Raw genomic sequence first — 8,554 nt, forward strand, 5'->3', positions numbered from 1 at the left:
GTGTATTTTTTATTTATTTTTTGTAGTATTGGGGGATTTTTTTGTGTTTTCTTTCAAGGTGCATTCCGGGGTCTGCACCTTTAGGGGAGAGGGGGGGTACTGTCACGTCCTGACCAGCAGAGGGAGTAGTTGTTTAGTATTTGGTCAGGACGTGGCAGAAGTTGTGTGTTGTATGTAGTTTCTAGTTGTTCTGTTTCTGTGTTAGTCTGTGTGACTCCCGATCAGGAACAGCTGGATATCGTTGTTCCTGATTGGGATTCATATATTAGGTGTGTGTTTTTCTCTTGGTTGTGGGTTGTTTTATTTTACACTGCTAAAGTATCTGTATAGCCTGTAAAACTGTTACTAGTCGTTCTTGTTTATTGTTTTCCCGTGTTCACTTTATGCAAATATAATTAAAGATGAGCATACATATCCCGGCTGCGTTTTGGTCAATACAACACGGCTACATCTGTGACAGACACATTTTCCACTAGTAGTTATCATTTGGAGGGCTGTTTAAGTGGATGTGGTAAATTCCCACTTCTCCCTTGGTTACGAATGCAGGATTTGGTACAATCATTACAGCACTTTGTAATGTAGGTGGGGGCAATGTACTGGAAGCAGCTCATTAGCATATTTGGTCTAAAATATGGAGTATTTATGCCAACAGTCAGTGGAAATGTTGTACCAGTAAGTGGTTTTATCATTATGATGATGAAAGTTGAGCATCTGCTTTGACACTGTCAATTCTGCACTTGTTGGAAGAACGTGTGACAATCAAGAGTTGAATTGTTAAGAAATTACTGTACTTTTTCAAAGGCTTAATAGCAGCTGGGTTTGCAAGTTAATTATTGTAAAGTTCACTGTAACTTACTGTAGCTGATCTGTTACACTCACCAACCTGACGGTCTGGTAGGTAAGTGAGTATTATAATAACATGGTGACTAGCTATGTATGGAATATTTAATGGCTCTTTGGTTTCACATGCACATGCACAAGCACATGAACAGAATGAGGAACACTGAACTAGTGCACACTTTAGGAGGAAGGGTGAAGAATCAGGACACAAGCCAACGCTCTACCCATAAGCTGAAGTATGCATTCATACAATCCCCCTCATAGGCTTAAAAGGAATTAACTGGTGGTATAAGGAATATGGCGGAACTCCCCCAACCATGGTTGTAGCAATCCATTGCATTAAATGAAGGGCATCAAGTCATTTTTCAGACATTTTGCTGTCACTCCAACCCTTGCTTCCCATGGGAGAGCGTCCTCAGCTAGCTGATGTTAGCAGCATCTGGAAGACAGGAGTGGGCAGTCTGCTGGAGGAGCTGCTGGGCGTGCCTGCACACAGCAGTGACGTTAGTCAGCTGAACCACTCCCTTCTCATAGTTTCCTAAGGATTAGAACACAAAATAGATTAGTTGAAAGGCACAATGTCAGCTCTGGACTGGAGCAAATAAGTTAATATAGAAAAGGCTTTTCATCCCAAAAAATGGTGGTAACCATCAGAATGCAAGAATCTAAATTGATTCCAGCTAATATCATAGATAATCGGCCCTGTTAGATGTCCCCTGTGGGATATAATAACTCACTAATGTCAATTGACAATATTTACTACTGTATTCAAACAGAAACCTGACATGCAACAAACAAAATGTTACTTACAAGAACTAAGGTGTAGAGGATGTGACTACAATAAGAATATAATTACATTTTAACTCTACCGTGAACACTACCATGCCGTAGAGTAGAACTTAAATCGGAATATTGCTGTATGCTTCAGCTACAGGATTAGGCGTAGAGGTGGTTGAGAGAGCACATAGAGGCTATGTCCCACTTCTTCACCCTATTCCTGAAGTGTGCACTTCCACACTCCTCGTCATGGATTTAAAAGTATAGGATAGGTGTGTAAGCAAATGCAGGGGGGAATTTCCAGGATTGCTAAATCCATGCAAGAAAGTGTGCAAGTACAGGAGGGCACTACTCAAATGCTTACCTCGTTTGTACATATGTTGAAGCATGCATCTATGCAAGCATCAATGGAAAATATGCACAGAAGTATGACGCAACCAAGCAAAAAAATGAAGCCACATTTCTTTAAATCAATGGCAGCAATTATTTGAGCTGAAGTGAGAGAAAATACACACCGACTCCGGAATGAAATGTTGCCTATTAACGTCATATGTTGCCTGACTACAATATTTTATCTCGATACGTTAATAAATACATGCCATGTTAATATTGTTGGCATATTTACCTGCCTACAATACTCACTGCAGTGTGCATAGCCATATTGTCTTACTATGATACCTGGCTAGCTACTAGGGTTGCTAGATAGCCACAAAGAATTGTTAGCTAGCTAGCTACCCACAAAGAATTGACAACTACCTTGCATAACAGTTGTAGTTAATTTTTGCCTATTTAACTAGCTGGCTAGATATGTGAATCTTAATAATCTAGCTGATCATTGTGAAGTAAACATTTGCTTTGTGTATATATTGTTTTGTCTCTACTGTTGCCATTGTCCTGGCTGGAAGAAGGTTAAGTGAATGACGAAGTGCAGTGTGAGGTAATACAATAGGGGGAGTGCGAGTGCCTCTGAAATGTAATGTTTTATGCATTTTCCACACTCTCATTCTCACAACAACGTACTCAAGAGAATGTCCTCAGAGAATACACGAACATGAGAGTGTGAAGCACAGTAGTATGCATATGGAGAAACAGCCATTCCACCTACAGTGCCTTGCAAAAGTATTCATCCCCCTTGACATTTTTCCTATTTTGTTGCATTACAACCTGTAATTTAAATGGATTTTTATTTGGATTTCATGTAATGGACATACACAAAATAGTCCAAATTGGTGAAGTGAAATAAAAATTAAAAATGTTTACAAAAAGTCTAAAAATAAAAAACAGAAAAGTGGTACGTGCATTTGCATTCACCCTCATTCCTCTGAAGCCCCTAAATACGATCTGGTGCAACCAATTACCTTCAGAAGTCACATAATTAGTTTAATAAAGTCAGCCTGTGTGCAATCTAAGTGTCACATGATCTCAGTATATATACACCTGTTCTGAAAGGCCCCAGAGTCTGCAACACCACTAAGCAAGGGGCACCACCAAGCAAGCGGCACCATGAAGATCAAGGAGCTCTCCAAACAGGTCAGGGACAAAGTTGTGGAGAAGGACAGATCAGGGTTGGGTTATAAAAAAAATATCCGATACTTTGAACATCCCACGGAGCACCATTAAATCCATTATTAATAAATTGAAAGAATATGGCACCACAACAAACCTACCAAGAGGGGGCCGCCCACCAAAACACACAGACCAGGCAAGGAGGGCACTAATCAGAGGGGCAACAAAGAGACCAAAGATAACCCTGAAGGAGCTGAAAAGCTCCACAACAGAGATTGGAGTATCTGTCCATAGGACCAATTTAAGCCACAGAGCTGGGCTTTACGCAAGAGTGGCCAGAAAAAAGACATTGCTTAAAGTAAAAAATAAGCAAACACATTTGGTGTTCGCCAAAAGGCATGTGGGAGACTACCCAAACATATGGAAGAAGGTACTCTGGTCAGATGAGACTAAAATGTAGCTTTTTGGCCATCAAGGAAAATGCTATGTCTGGCACAAACCCAACACCTCTCATCATCCCAAGAGCATCATCCCCACAGTGAAGCATGGTAGTGGCAGCATCATGCTGTAGCAATGTTCTTCATCGGCAAGAACTTGGAAACTGGTCAGAATTGAAGGAATGATGGATGGCGCTAAATACAGGGAAATTCTTGAGCAAAACTTGTTTCAGTCTTCCAGAGATTTGAGACTGGGACGGAGGTTAACCTTCCAGCAGGACAATGACCCTAAGCATACTACTAAAGCAACACTCAAGTGGTTTAAGGGGAAACATTTAAATGTCTTGGAATAACCTAGTCAAAGCCCAGACCTCAATCCAATTGAGAATCTCCGGTATGACTTAAAGATTGCTTAAAAATCACAGTGGCTAGTTGTACCAAGCTTATAGAGACATGCCCCAAGAGACTTGCAGCTGTAATTGCTGCAAAAGGTGGCTCTGCAAAGTATTGACTTTGGGGGGATGAATAGTTATGCACGCTCAAGTTTTCAGATTTTTTGTATTATTTCTTGTTTGTTTCACAATAAAACATGTTTTGCATCTTCAAAGTGCTAGGCATGTTTTATTGTAAGCTTGATTCAAATGATTCGAACCCCCAAAAAATCTATTTTAATTCCAGGTTGTAAGGCAACAAAATTGAAAATATGCCAAGGGGGGTGAATACTTTCACAAGCCACTTTTTCTACCCAAGAACTAGGAGGTCTACCTAATATAGGATACCTACTTGAATCAGCTCAAATAGATGAACTCCATGAGGATGATCTCCTACACGTTCTCGCCACTTAGTGAAGATGCCACTGTTGTCTGCCACCAATCTCTTCCAGCCATATCTGGAACTCCGATACAGACAGACAGGCAGACAGGACAGACAGACAGATGGATGGACACACACACAGCCAGTGTGAGAGCCAGGCCACATTTTCTTTTACAAATGCATACTCTATTGAAAAGCTTTCCGATAGTAGTGTCCTACCTCTCAAGAACCCAAGGCCAAACAGCACTGGAGTCATGAAAAGTGCTTGTTCTATAATAGCCACATACCACTCGAGCAACTTCCAAGTATCTTGCTTTCTGGTTAAGATAAAAATGATACATATAAGCATGCTAGTTAATTGTTTCAATGCATCTTCTAAATGTGAAATTACAAGACACAAATTGGCACTTACCTTAGGGTGTTTCACGATGTCCTCATTGTTGTAAAGTTAACATTAGCTAGCTAGGCTAGTCAGTCCCAGTGGGCTAGCTAGCTAGCTAACTAGTAGCCACTGAACCCTTTCTATCTGAAATGGAAAAATGTAATAAAAGCAATTTTATACACTAGCTGGCTAGTTAGCAGAAAACACTGTTGCCTGTTAGCATTGCCAGCAAGCTAGCCAATGGAGACATGTCCTCGATGCCTCCTCTCTAAAACCCGCCTACACGGAATGTGTCTTGTCTACTCTCGCTCCTCGTCTCTGGCACTCCTTGTAGCCAGTTTACTCATTATTACGCACACCTGTCACCATTGTTACACGCACCTGCACCTCATGAGACTCACCTGGACTCCATCACCATCCTGATTACCTCCCCAATATCTGTCATTCCCTTTGGTTCTTTCCTCAGGCGTTATTGTTTCTGTTTATATGTTTCATGTCTGTATGTTACTCGTGTTTCTTGTTTCGGTCTATGTTTGTTTATTTAATTAATTAATTCCCACTACTTGCTTCCCGATTATTAGTGTGTACGTTACAGAATGAATATGCCAATACTTTGCAAATGCAAAAAAGGCAGTGAAAGCAAAGGCCAGGCCACGTAACCAAAGATAGCAAAAAGGGAAGCGTTTCATCGCAATCTCATTGAAAATATTTCTGAAAAATGTTGCCCTAATACAGTTGAATGCAGATTTGATTATGCTGAGCCACGGTACCGTGAACTGGTAGAAGAGGTGAGGGAGGAGCGCCCATCTCAAATCGAACAGTAATTTGCGTGGCTCGGTCAACAAGAAAGCATGGTGCATCGTCCAGAACATACATCTCTTTTCCATAAATATATGTTTGAATTTTCAAACAAATTTTAATTGGGAAGGCAGATAAAAGCAATCACCATTGCATGTGAAAACACAGAATCCTACTCATTACTCTTTGTGCATCAGTACGTTACTTTCGTTTTGAGCCGAGTTCGCCATGGGCTTTTAACGGGGCACCTGTCTCACAAGAACCTAGAAGGAAGCCCAGTTCCAAATTGAATGCAATAAACTTTCACCCGTTACAAAACACGCCTACCTAATCTGGCACCCGGGCCAGATTTATCAAATCCCCTCAATGGCAGATGCCTTCTGTCTAGCTCCTGATGGCCTAGCCAATGAGTGTCTTAGCTAGCTAGATTAGATTATCTCCCCAGAGACCAAAGAAAAATCCTGATTGGATATTTTTTATTCTTCAGCGCCAACAATTTCCTTTCCAACAGAGAGATTCAATCAGAATATCATTGAAAAGCATAATATGATTAGAATATCATTGAAATATGATTGTAAACATTAAATAGAAATTAAAAGGACATTTCTTTTTTAAAACTACAACAATTAATTCTGAATGGATAGTTCAGCACTTCTGCTGTTTTCTATAACCTGTATGGAACACAATATACACTGAGTACACAAAACATTAAAGACACCTGCTCTTTACATGACAGACTGACCAGGTGAATGATCCCTTATTGATGCCACCGATACAATCAGTGTAAATGAAGAGATAAAATGCTAAAGAAAGAGTTTTTAAGTCTTGAGATAATTGGGGGGGGGGGGCAGAGTTCTCACTTATGGGTGGCACAAATTGGGATATGGCAGAGGGGAATGGGCAGGGTATATGCAACTTAAATGCTGTCGTATGTACTATAGTTAAATAAAAATGTATTTGTGGACATTACTGTAGTATTTACTATAATATTCTAGTCCCTAGTCCAAAAATTATATAGGATTCCAATAACAAAATCCTGTTAGAATCCAGAACAAAATACTATCAGATTTTGGAACCTATCCTATAGGATTTTATCCTGTAGGATAGCACTTAAAGTGCAAGAGGACTGTTTCCAAAATCTGAACAGGGGATTCAAATAGGATTTTGTTATTGGAATCATATAGGATTTTTTGCCAAGGTAAAACATTATTTAAATGAGATCAGAGGGTTATGTTATTTGACAGGACAGATGTAAGTACAGATTGGGAGACATATGTAGAGAGGGTTTAAGGGCACAGGCAGTCAGTCGTCCAAGCCGGGGCTCAAACCCCCACTGCCAAGGAGACATATGTGGTCCGCAGTCAGGATTTTAGACGGCTACACCAGACTCCTGCACACTGATACGAATTTTCTATTAGATTCTTGAATACAGAATAATATCCTTTTTCTTCTGTTTTTACATAAAAAGTCCTATAGGAGTCCAATAGGACTGGTACTTGTATTGGAATCGTATCGGATGCTATAAGATAAAACCTTATAGCATAGAATTCCCAATAGGACTGGTTCCCAAATCTGCTAGGATTTTTCTAATGGATTCTACTTAGATCATTGTATTGGAATCTTGTAGGATCCTATAGAATTTAATAGTCCCCCCCCCCCTATCGGAGTTCTATTAACTTTTTGATGGGAATTGCACAGATATTTACATTACATTCTGAAGGATTCATCCTCAAAACGTGGCTATATACACTATAGTTAACTTGGTTGTTTAAAATATGGATCACCCAAATTCCAAAGAATATGTACATATAAGTATATGGATGAGCGATGGTCGAGCGGTATAGGCAAGGTGCAGTGGATGGTATAAAATACAGTATATACAAGTGATATGAGTAATGTAAGATATGTAAACATTATTAAAGTGGCATTATTTAAAGTTGCATTTTTTTAAGTGACTAGTGATCCATTTATTAAAGTGTCCAGTGATTGGGTCTCAATATACGCAGCAGCCTCTCTGAGTTAGTGATTGCTGTTTAGAAGTCTGATTGGCTTGAGATAGAAGCTGTTTTTCAATCTCTCGGTCCCAGCTTTGAAGCATACAAGCCTTTAGATGCTGTGAAACCTTGCGGAGATTGGGCCTGAGTGATTAGGTTACTGTAAACTTGGTATCATTTGATTGGTCAATGGTGGTTGGTTTTGGGTTGATAAGGTTACACCTTCAGATGTTATGAATGGAATGGAGGTCTATTCTCTCTCTTATTCTATATCCTGTCCATTGGAGGAAAGTGTATGATCAATTCTCATTTCCTAGGCTTCTAATAGGCATCTCTTTGTTCATGCATTGTCTTGTAAATTAACCTTAGGATCTATTATGTCTAGAATTATACTTTGTTCAATGTCAGTACTGCCTTGTAAATTTAAGCTTTATATCTTGTATGTGAATTCATTAATTTGACAAGGTTATTAAATAATATCTGCTTTGATATTCATCCCAAACTTCTTCTCTTGCTTTGAATTCAGATTGAATTGAATTTCAAACATCTCAGCTAATTTCAGTCTCCCAAACCAGACAGTTGGAGAGTCTTTGTAAGTGAAGCTTCTATCTGGGAAGTTCACTCAATGGTTGAATCCCAAATGGCACACTATTTCCTATATAGTGCCCTATGTTTGACCAGGTCCCATAAGTCCCTGTTCAAATGTAGTGCACCATATAGGGAATAGGGTGCCATTTGGGATATACATCCATATACCTCCAACCTCCATGTAGTCAATCTAACTTTGACAATAGTCAAAAGGGAGGAGACAAAAAGTGTTTTCACTGCTACCGAAAAAGCGGCAGATAAAATATTTCAGCCAGGTGAAGATTGGCTTGTCTGCAGAGGAATGTGTGTGTGTGTACGCATTCTTGCGTGCGTGTGTCCTTGTGTGGCTGCAGAGGAAAACAAACGGCAGACACATCTTCCTGTGATGCGTTGCCAATTCAGACAGAGGAAGATTGAGG

The 8,554-nt window shown here is 39.8% G+C and overlaps 1 long non-coding RNA gene across 2 annotated transcripts; it reads right to left on the bottom strand.

Annotated features, from left to right (window-relative positions):
- Window positions 1–931: 931 nt before the first annotated feature.
- LOC115195864 (uncharacterized) lies at window positions 932–6,393 on the bottom strand. Of its 2 annotated transcripts, XR_003878759.1 has the most exons (3): window positions 4,786–6,393; window positions 4,344–4,690; window positions 932–1,378 (listed from the first exon to the last, which is right to left on the bottom strand). It is a non-coding gene; the product is annotated as an uncharacterized LOC115195864 (long non-coding RNA). The 2 variants fall into 2 exon arrangements; XR_003878758.1 differs by having other exon boundaries at window positions 4,344–6,393.
- Window positions 6,394–8,554: the final 2,161 nt, after the last annotated feature.

This window comes from Salmo trutta, chromosome 6 (assembly GCF_901001165.1).
Source record: "Salmo trutta chromosome 6, fSalTru1.1, whole genome shotgun sequence".
Taxonomy (NCBI): Eukaryota; Metazoa; Chordata; class Actinopteri; order Salmoniformes; family Salmonidae; genus Salmo; species Salmo trutta.